Genomic DNA, 10,618 nt, shown 5'->3' on the forward strand with positions numbered 1-10,618 from the left:
GTCTATCAATTTCCTCCTAGATGAAGCCTTCCACCTTGAAGGGAAGTTCATTAAGACACAGAATTTTCTAGAACACTGGTTCTTGATGCTTCTAATGCTGCGACCCTTTAATACAGTTCCTCATGTTGCGGTAACTTCCAACCATAAAATTGTTTTCATTGTTATTTCATAACTATGTTTGCTATATTAAGGGTCATAAGATAAATACTGTGTTTTCTGATGGTCTGAGGTGACCCCTGAAAAAGGGTCATGTCACCCCCAGCAACTCTCGGGCTGTCCTGCAGGGAAACTCTTCCACGTAGCTGGCCTTTCTCAGACCACCAACCCCCAAATGACGACTCAGGGACTTATTACTAATTATGAAAGCTTAACCTTTAGCTTAGGCTTGCTTCCAACTAGCTCTTAAAACTCAGATTAACCTGTTTCTGCTTTTCAGTGTTGTGCCACACGACTTTTACATCTCTCCCGTGCTGTATTGCCTGCTTTTCCCATCTCACTGGCATCTCTCTGTCCCTCTAATTCCCAGCATTCCTTTCTCTCCCCAGAAGTCCCACCTAGTCCTCCTGCCTATCTATTGGCCATTTAGCTTTTTATCAAACCAATCAAAACAATACATCTTCACACAGTGTAAACACATATCCTGCAAGACTTCCACTCAACAAGTAAACAACTCAAAGTTTTCAGGAAGTCCCTGAAATGAACCAGCTGTAGTAGACTCCTCACTCCCCAAGCATGTATAAGCAGTAAGGCCTGCTTAGAGACACTCTCAGGCAAGCCAAACTGCTGAAAGAGACACTCTCTAGCCTGTTGAGCTACCTGTAAGTTGTACAGTGAGATTCAGGTGTCCAGCTTTCGTGACATGGTAGGGATTGGGGGGTGTGATACAGCAGCCTTGGAGTCATTTCTGCTCCTCTAAGTAATCCCTCACCAAGACTCCTGTAAGTAACCCAAATAAAACTTATTGGTTCACCAAGATAGGCTTTGGCCTGTCATTGGTTCCCTATTTGTGGTGAGTAGATATTTGTTTGTTTCTCTAAGAATAGTGTCACCCAACAGTATGACTTCTTTTTTTTAAGATTTACTTATTGTGTATAGAATGTTCTGCCCACATGTCTGCCTGCAGGCCAGAAGAGGAAACCAGATCTCATTATGGATGGTTGTGAGCCACCATGTGGTTGCTGGGAATTGAACTCAGGTCCCCTGAAAGAGCAGCCAGTGCTCTTAACCCCCCTGAGCCATCTCTCCAGTTCTGACTTCTTGATGACATACACTGTATAGTATACAATAAGGTCAACTAGTATTTTAAATATGTGCATAACTTTTCCAAATTATGTCACAAAATTATATGTAGGTAAGAAGGTTCATCCAAATACAAGATACTCCAGTGGGTTTAATGTCATAGAGAATTTGAAGTTAGTAACCTGTCTTTAGATTCTACAGGATCTAAGAACTTAACGTTCTAGGAACTCAACATTCTACAAAGTGTGAAGAACTGGCTGTTGGGGAGGTCCTGTGCATATGTCAATAAAGCACTGTCTGGCCTATAGGGAATCAAGATAGGAGGGACTAGGAGACCAGAAGGACTCTGGGAAGGAGAAACACAGGAGAGTCGACATGTGACGCCATGGAGTAGGAAGCCCGGAACTATTCTCCGGTAACAGACATACTTAGATTAACAATTATGGGGTAAATACTTAAGTCAGAGCTAGCCAGTAAGAAACAAGCAAGGCCAACAGCTTCATAATTAATATAGCCTCCTGTGTGTTTATTTGGGACTGATGTGGCTCTAGAACCAAGCTGGCGGGAAGGCTTCTCTCAAGGAAAAAGCTTCTCTTAACAACTGGCCACTTGTCAAACTTGGGAACAGAGCTGGACAGTGTGCACAATTATCTGAAAAGATTATCCTAATGCTCCTGCATTGATCATATTAAAAATAAAACCAAAGGCTTTAGATGGGGCAGGGGAAGTGTCCAAAGTCAAAAAATGAGCAGGACTTCTGGGTGAGATGATGAAGGAGATGCTGCCTTCAAGTGACCTGGTACAAAAAAGTCAACAGTACAAAGCACCAATCCTTCCAAAGAGAGGGAAAGGAGCTTCTGGAATTCACAAGAGGAACAACGACAGGTCACTGGGAAGATGTAGCAAAAAGACAACACACAGAAAAGTAAGCCTGGCAGGACTCAGCGGCAGCCTGCCCCTCGCTCCCTCTCTCTCTGGTCTGGGAAGGGAAGCAAAAGCCTGGTCCAGAAGACGAGCCAGAAGACGCGGTGAAACAGAGGAGCAGCCCTGGCCTAAGGATGTGTCCATAGCTATACCGGCTCCAAATGCAAGCTCGGGTTTCAGTGAGACGGTGGTTCCTGTAGAGACCTGCCACTAGAGAGAGATCCATTTCTTCATTCCATGTGACTCAGGGTGTGGTGGCCAGACACCGCCTTGGGAGTGAATCCTCTGTTTCAAACTGAGATATCCTATGGGCAGGAGAACAAGGAACCACCACATATCAGGGAGTCTGAACTTAACCTGCCATGGCTCCAAGATGAGAGGCAGCATTTAGAGGCAGCTGTGAAGAGTGGCGAAGGCATAGATGCTCACAAACCCCCTGGCAGGGGGTTTGGCTCAGGCCAAGAAGTGTGTAAAGACTAACCCATGCCCAGTGCATCCTTCCACCAGGGCAGTTAATACTTTGGAGGACTTGAGGATGAAGCCCCATCCTCCACTGGTTCAGGCTGCAAGCCATTTGCTTCCAACGCTTGGGATACACTTGGGGCTTCGGCTGCTCCGGGAGGTGTGGAGAGGAGTCTCGGGAGTCCACAGACTGCAAAGCTAAGCATGGCCAGCAGAGGCCCCTGGTGCACAAAGAAGGGAAGCCACTAACGTGAAAGGCAATTTCCACCAGGGCAGCTCTTCCCTCGCCAACAGCACATAGCTGGCTGTCTCTAACTTTCTAGAAAAAAATGACACACCATCTTTTTTTCCTTTCTAAGCCCTCACTCTCCCCCACCCTCCCTTCCCCTGCACTTTTATTGCATTTCTTACTTTATCACATTTTTAATTATGTTTCTAAATCCTCCCTTGTATACTCATATGAATTTTGCTTACATGAAGTATTCTTTACCAGGAAACGCATTCCTTCTCCTTTCTCTTTTTCTTCAGGATTTCCATTTTATTATGGTGGGCAGGCGAGCACACCTGCGGCGGCCCAGACGTGGAGGTCAGAGGACAACTCTGTGGAGTCAGCTCTCTTCTGCTGTCCTGGGTCGTCAGGCATTTGCGCAAGAGCACTGCCCACCGAGCCGCCTTGCTGGACTTCTTCGTTTTGTCCCTTCCCATGCTCCTCCTTCCCCTTTGCCTTCCCACTCTGCTTTTAGTAGCATTTCAATTTACCTCATTTTTAAGATTATTGTATCTTGAATTTTTAGCTCCATCTTATACTCACCTAACCCGTGTGTGTGTGAACTTGCGTGTGGACGTGTATGTACCTGTGTGCACATGGAGGCCAGAAGTCAGTGCAAGCTGACTTCCTCAGTCAGTCTCTGCCTTGATTTTTTTTAAGGCAGGGTCTCCCACTGAACCAAGCTCACTGATTCGGCCAGATTGACTCAGCAGTGAGCTCCAGGGACCTGCCTGACCTCACATTCCCCTGGTGCTGGGTTACAGATGTACACTGTCCCTCTGGCTTTTACCTGAGTGCGGAGGATTTGAATTTGGTTCTCGTGATTTTGCTGCAAGCACTTTATGGATGGAGTCTGCCCTCAGCCCCTGGATTTGTTTGGTAGCTCTCTCATCAGGAAATTATTTTTGACTTCTTTCTTTTTTATATTGGTGTTTTCTAATCTCTTGCTCTTTTCTCTCCCTCTCTATAGCTTCTTTCCTTAGTTCCTTTCCTCTCTTTTTCCTCCTTTCCCTGTTACACTATTTCCACTCTTACCTTAATTAATCATTAACTTCACAGGCTATATCAGTTTTGCAGTTTGGAGTTTGGTGGTTATTAGTGCCTTAATTGATACTTTGTATTCCTGTGTCTCAAACGGTTTGATGATGTCTCTATTACAGCCTCCCCCACTTTCAACCCTCAGCAAAGCCCCCGTGAGTCACAAATGGAAAGGCATTCTGACATGCCGTGGTCACACAAAGACCATAGTTTACAACAGTTTACTCTTGGTGTTACATATTGCATGGGTTTGCAAAGGCCTGCTGGATGGTGTGTGGCTTCCGCTCCATGAAAGTGATTTTACTACCTGGACGTCTCTTTGTCTGCCTGTTTGCCCTTCCCGCTTCCACTCCCTCAGTAACCGGCAACCACTGATTTTGTTTTTAACTGTCTCTGAGGGGCTCACTTTTCCAGAACGTTGTCCACTGAATTCAGACAAAAAGTAACCTTTTTATTTTTTTAAATGTTATGTGTGTGAGCGTTTTGCCCGCAAGAATGTATATGAACCATGTGTGAGCAGTGACAGAAGAGGGCATCAGATTCCCTGGGGAACTGGAGTTACAGATGGCTGTGAGCCACCATGTGGGTGCTGGGAACCGAACCTAGGTCCTCTACAAGAGGAGCAAGTGCTCATAACCACTGAGCCATCTACCCAGCCCTCAGATAAATTCATTATAATGAAGTCTATCTTGTTATTTCTTCCATAGATTATTTTCAGGATTGCCGCCAAGCCCAGGTCACCAAGGCTTTCTTCTATAGTATCACGCAGGAATGTTACAATTCTGTGTTTTGCATTTCGATTCTGTGGTCCATTTCATCTAGTGTAAAGGGCCCCAGGTCTGTGTATTCATTACTAGATTATTACCGTGCACGTGTCCAGTTGCTCCAACACTGTATGTTGAAAACCTTCTCTGTATTGATACTGTAGACCTGCACCAAAGACCGGTGATCCACATTCCCGTGGGTCCGTTTCTGGGATGTCTGTTCCTCCCACTCAGCCCTGTGTGCATTCTGTCTCTAACACCAGCTGTCTCTGTGGCTGCAACTTTGTATGAAGCCTGAAACTTTCATCAGTGTTTCACCTCTGTGCGCCCTCGTCCCGTACTGACCAATCTGGGCCTTTCCCGTCTCCACATAAACTTTAGAATCAGCTTGTTGACACCTTAAGATTCCTTGCTGAGAATAGAATTTGGATGGCTATTCTCTTCCTTTTTCAGTTCCCTGGAAGATTTTATATTGGATCGGCAGTACTGGATTCATTCTTTATATACAAACCTGATGGAAATTAGTAGAGCCCTCTGGAGTTTTGTGTGGTGGGAAGGTTTGAATTACAAGATTTATTTCTTAAGTATTATTTAAATTATCTATTCTTATGTTGGTCTGGGCACTTGCTTGTCCCAGAACTAATTCATTTCAATTGAGTTTTCAGTTACCCAAATTAAATTACTAAGATTACATGCTTTCTTATTTTAATGTAGTGCCTTTTTCAGTTTTGATTTATTCTTCTTTTTTCTTTCTGGAAATAGAGTTTCTGAGCCTAGGCCTCCTTTGAATTGGAGTTACAGTTGATTATGTGCAACCGTCATATGCAGAGATTGTCCAACAGGTCATTACGAGCATTGGAAATTGTTGGGGTTCTTTTGGTTCAGTGTATGACTCTCTTCTACTAAAAATTTCGTATGTGCTTGGCAACAATTTGAAGTTTACTATCACTGGGGATAATATTTTATATTAAGTTAAGTTTGGTTTACTGATTACATTTTTTCAGATTTTCAATATCCTGGCTGATTTTGTGTCTTTTTTTTAAATCGGGTGTTGAGTGAGGGATGTGAGAGGCGTCCATGCTGACTGTGGATTTGTCTCATCTCTTTTTGTCCTGTCTGCTGGGACTGTGGCTTTAGATACATATATGCATGCTTTTATATATGACATATTTTACATAGTAATGTATTGAAGCCATGTCATTATATGCATGCTTTTATACATGGCATACTTTGCATAGTAATGTATTGAAGCTATGTCGTTATATGCATGCTTTTATACATGACATGCTTTGCATGGTAATGCATTGAAGCTATGTCGTTATATGCATGCATTTATATATGACACACTTGCATGGTAATGCATTGAAGCCATGTCGTGACATTATGTGCAGGCTAGGACTGTGACATCACAATGTATTGTTCCACATCGTTATGAGACTCTCAGCTTTCTTCCTAACAATGCGTCTTAAAGTCTATTTGGTGTTATATTAGAATTTTTATTCTCCCCTGTTTACACTGTGTATTGCACTCTTCCTCTCGAACTTCTGTGCTGCTAAAGAGATTCTGGGACAGCATGGAAAGAGAACATGACCTCTGTGGAGTCGGTGCTCTCCGAAGGGAATCACTGGTGATTATCCCCAGCCTCCAGGCCTGGGAAAGACTGCCCTGTGTATGTATTCCCCTCTCCTCTTCCTTGTCTTCTTTCTCCATGTAGTTCCCTTGAGGTTGCATTTCCTGAGCTCATGTCAGAGCCTCTGCCTTGGGCTATCTTTAGGAAACCTGCTCTAAAAAAAGGGGGGGGGGTGGGCTTGTTCTGGAGCCATAGATAGAGACTCCAGCTGAAAATCCGAACTACTTATTGGATGGTCTTCTGGTTGGGTATCCTGGACACCGATCCAGTGAATACTTGCCATAGCTTCTGCTCAGCGGCTGGGCTAATTAATACTGAACTCTGAATTCCCCATCTGAAAGGACCCATTGGCACAAGACACCCAAGACCGAGTTCTCAGCATAAAGGAAATTGATTTGCCCCCGAGGGACAGAGAGCAGGGACTAAGAGTTGAAGATAGAAGACAGAGGCTAGGGAAAGGAACAGGGGAGGGGCGGAAGGGATATCTGTCCTGGGGGGGACAAAGGGCTGCCTCCGGATGGAGAGGAGGCAGACTTGGAACATAGACAAACAGCAGTTTGTAAAGGTAAAAGGGGAACGCCTAGAATGAGGTGTTTCAATTGTTAATAAGGTCAGCCAAAGGGGGGCTTTTCATTTCTGGGCTTTAAGGCTTTGGTAGCTGGACCTTGGTAGTCAGCCTCAGGGGAAGACCTTGGCTAGCTTTAGGAATACAATCTAACAGTTTTGTAGCAAAGGTTTGACTTCGGAGCTGCGTTTGCCATGCTGGGACCTGCTGTGGCCGCTTCTCCATCCCTCCTCCACCTTGCTCTACAAATCTTCAGTTCCTCTTTGCCGCTGTGAAACAGGCCAAACGTTTATGGATATTTTTAGCGAAGGCTCGTTATGGGAGTGAGGGGAAGCAAGCTCCCATTCCAGGAAGCAGAACTCAGAGCCCTCGGTTTTACTAGGAAACCACAGGGTGGTGTGGAAGAAACTGCTGTCTTGCAGGCCCCAGGCTCTGCCCAGCATGTCTGTTCTCCAACCCCTCTCCCCGTGTTTTCATTTTCCAACAGCTATGTGTTTAGATGCCTCCAAGCAGGCGGCTTTAGCACAGTTGTTCCTTATCAGCTACAGCTTCATCTTGTGGCTGCAGAGTCTCCATACACGCAGAAGAGAGTACAGGCAGGGGTAGAGGCGGGAGCTGGAGGCCAGAGAAGTCTTCTCGGCTATCCCCTTCTTATATTTTTTTGGTTGTGAGCCTAGCCTTTAACAGCTGAGCCATCTCTCCAGCCCTGGCTGTCCCCTTCTCATTACCCAAGAACATTCCACCTTTCTGCCCGAGTCCCCGCCAGAGGATCCCCTCCTTTTTCTCTTCACAATGTAGTCACTAAGTTTGCTGTTATATGGTATTGCCCCCTGGTGGTTCAAGACTACATTAAGCGAATACTGCTGGTCTAAGTGAGTGGTGCTCAGTCAGCAATGGGGAAGTCAGGAGAATTTTTTTTTTTAATGTAAAGAACAAGGACAGGATATCCAGATCTAAATATATTATGACAGCGAATTTCTCCCTCTGGAGTCACAGCTCTGGTGACCTGAGAGCCAGACAATGACTCACTCTTGTTAGATTCTTTTTTGTTGTTTGGTTTGGTTTTTGTTTTGCTTTAAAAGTCTGGGGCAGAGAAATGGCTCAGTGGTTAAGAGCCCACGCTGCTCTTGAAGAAGACCTGGGTTCGGTTCCCATCCACCCAAATGGCAGCTCACAGCCCTCTGTATCCCCGGTTCCAGGCTATCCAGAGCCATCCGCTAGCAGGCAGGCATGTGGGCAAGGACACACGTGCGGGCAAAGCCTGCGTACACCTAAGAAATAAAGATGGTCTTTTAAGTGGCAGGTTAAGAGGTCACCACGTTTTCTTGGAGACTTAAAATATTTGGGGGCGGGGCGGGGCGGGGGCCGGGGGACTGCCTCTAAATAGAAACGATGCAAATGGCTTCGAGAATAGGACGTGCCCAGTAAAGAAATAGCCCTCGTGTGAGTCAGGGGGGCTTTACCTCTGTGGGCCTCACACTTTATTCCTTGTTTGTACAAGTGTCCCACTGTAGCTTTTCCTGTTGAGGCTATGAGACAGAGAGAGGGAGACAGAGAGAGGGAGACAGAGAGAGAGAGACAGAGAGAGGGAGACAGAGAGAAACCCTGCAGTCTAAGGGGAGGAAAATTAATGTCAGGGCTCCTACCAAGGCCCCCGGGTGTTCTTATGTTTCACTGTGCTTAATTAAGCTGACTTGGTAGCTGTATTGGGTAGGACTGGTTTTTCGGATTCTTCATCTAGGAAGGAGAGAGTTTTCAAGCATAAGGTGAACTAGTTCCCTGGTCCTGGGATCAGTCCAGCAGACAACATGACTACTAAGTAAAATTTTAATGGAAACCTGAGATGATATAAAAATGTAGAAATGTTAAGTACTGAGCTCAGAAAATCTTCATAATGTCAATATGGTCAGGTCAGCTCTACAGCTCAAGAAATGGATCATTGTTGAGTTTCACAAGCTGCAGGCAGATGTGGAGGAACTCCTAGTGGTGGTGGTGGTGGTGGTGGTGGTGTGTGTGTGTGTGTGTGTGTGTGTGTGTGTGTGTGTGTGGTGACAGTATTGTTGGCACATCATTGGGCTATGGAACCTCTCCTTGTCTCTCATTAAAGATTTTCACACACTGTTTTTCTCATGTTTTCCCCTCCCCCAACTCCTCTGACTCTGACCCTCCCCACCATCCTATATACCCAACTTTATGATTTCCCCTCTCAAAAAAAAACCATAAAAACAAAAACAAACAGAAAACCAGTAGGACAAAATGAAACAAACAGCACACAAAACACCACGGAGTTCATTTTGTGTTGGCCAACCACACCTGGGCAGGGGCCCGCCCTGGAGTATGGCTGACATACACAGAAGAGACTCCACTGGGAAAGACAATTTTCTCTATGCTAAGGTTTCAGTTGCAGAAAGCTTCTTGGTAAGTGGGGGGATTCCTTTTCCACGTCCCATTCTCTCTGCCAGAGCCCCATCTGACTTGAACCTATGCAGGTCATGTGTGTACAGCCACACTCCCCGTGAGTTCATGTGTGCATCAACCCAGGTCATGTGTGTACAGCCACACTCCCCGTGAGTTCATGTGTGCATCAGCCTAGGTCATGTGTGTGCCGCCAAGCTCCCCGTGAGTTCATGTATGCATCAGCCCAGGTCATGTGTGTACTGTCACACTTCCCATGAGTTCATGTGTGCATCAGCCCAGGTCATATGTGTGCCGTCACAATCCCCATGAGTTCATGTGTGCATCAGCCCAGGTCATGTGTGTGCTGCCAAGCTCCCCATGAGTTCATGTGTGCATCAGCCCAGGTCATGTGTGTGCTGCCAAGCTCCCCGTGAGTTCATGTGTGCATCAGCCCTGCTGTGTCCAGAGGACACTGTCTCCCTGGGATCGCCGTCACCTCTGGCCCTAACAGTGTTTCTGCCTCCTCTTCTGCATAGATCCGTGAGCCCGGAGGGGAGGGGCTCTGAGGAAGGCACCCCACTTCTGTCTGAGTGTTCAGACAACCCTCACGCCCACACGCTGTCCTGTTGTGGTCTTTGCGTTAATTCCCACCCACAGCTAGAAGCAGTGTCTCTGGTGAGGGAGGGCATCCTCTGTTCATGCCAGCACTGGAGCTGAAGATGAGAACAAGGCCTGGGCTCGGCCCTCCTGCTACAGTTGTCTGCACACGGCTGGACTGGCAAAGATTCGTAATTTAGATCAGTGTGGTTCTAGGAGGTATCCCAGCCCAGCAGGATAGAATGTAAAGGGTATTGCTTCATGATGGGCCTGACAGGAATCACCAGTCTAGAGAGACAGACACCCCGGTCTCGAGTGGCTCCCAGGCCTGCTGGAACCGGCTTGTCCAAGCGCTCCAGAACCCATCACCACGGCCTTGCTGCAGTCATTTCCAGCCCTCTGAGGATCAGTCGTTTGAATGGGTCTAGCTCTTCAGGTGCTATGAGGAACTTCTAGAACTTAAATGGTCAGGGAGGTATACTTATGGCCAGTAGTTAATAATTTCAGAATGTAGCCGGGCTTTGGTGGCGCAAACCTTTAATTCCAGCACTCGGGAGGCAGAGGCAGGCGGATCTCTGTGAGTTCGAGGCCAGCCTGGTCTACAAAGCAAGTTCCAGGACAGCCTCCAAAACATTACAGAGAAATCTTGTCTCGAGAAAAAAAAAAGAATTTCAGAATGTAACCTGAGATAAACTTGGATACCAGCTCTGACTGTGCCACAGACAGGCAGTGTC

General features: G+C 46.3%; 1 long non-coding RNA gene across 1 annotated transcript; it reads right to left on the reverse strand.

Moving 5' to 3' along the window:
• Positions 1–1,744: 1,744 nt before the first annotated feature.
• On the reverse strand, positions 1,745–3,251 carry LOC121143785. Its single transcript, XR_005881109.1, has 2 exons — positions 3,100–3,251; positions 1,745–2,846 (listed from the first exon to the last, which is right to left on the reverse strand). It is a non-coding gene; the product is annotated as an uncharacterized LOC121143785 (long non-coding RNA).
• Between the last annotated feature and the right edge of the window lie 7,367 nt (positions 3,252–10,618).

This window comes from Mesocricetus auratus, unplaced genomic scaffold (genome assembly GCF_017639785.1).
Source record: "Mesocricetus auratus isolate SY011 unplaced genomic scaffold, BCM_Maur_2.0 Super-Scaffold_100013, whole genome shotgun sequence".
NCBI classification, from domain to species: domain Eukaryota; kingdom Metazoa; phylum Chordata; class Mammalia; order Rodentia; family Cricetidae; genus Mesocricetus; species Mesocricetus auratus.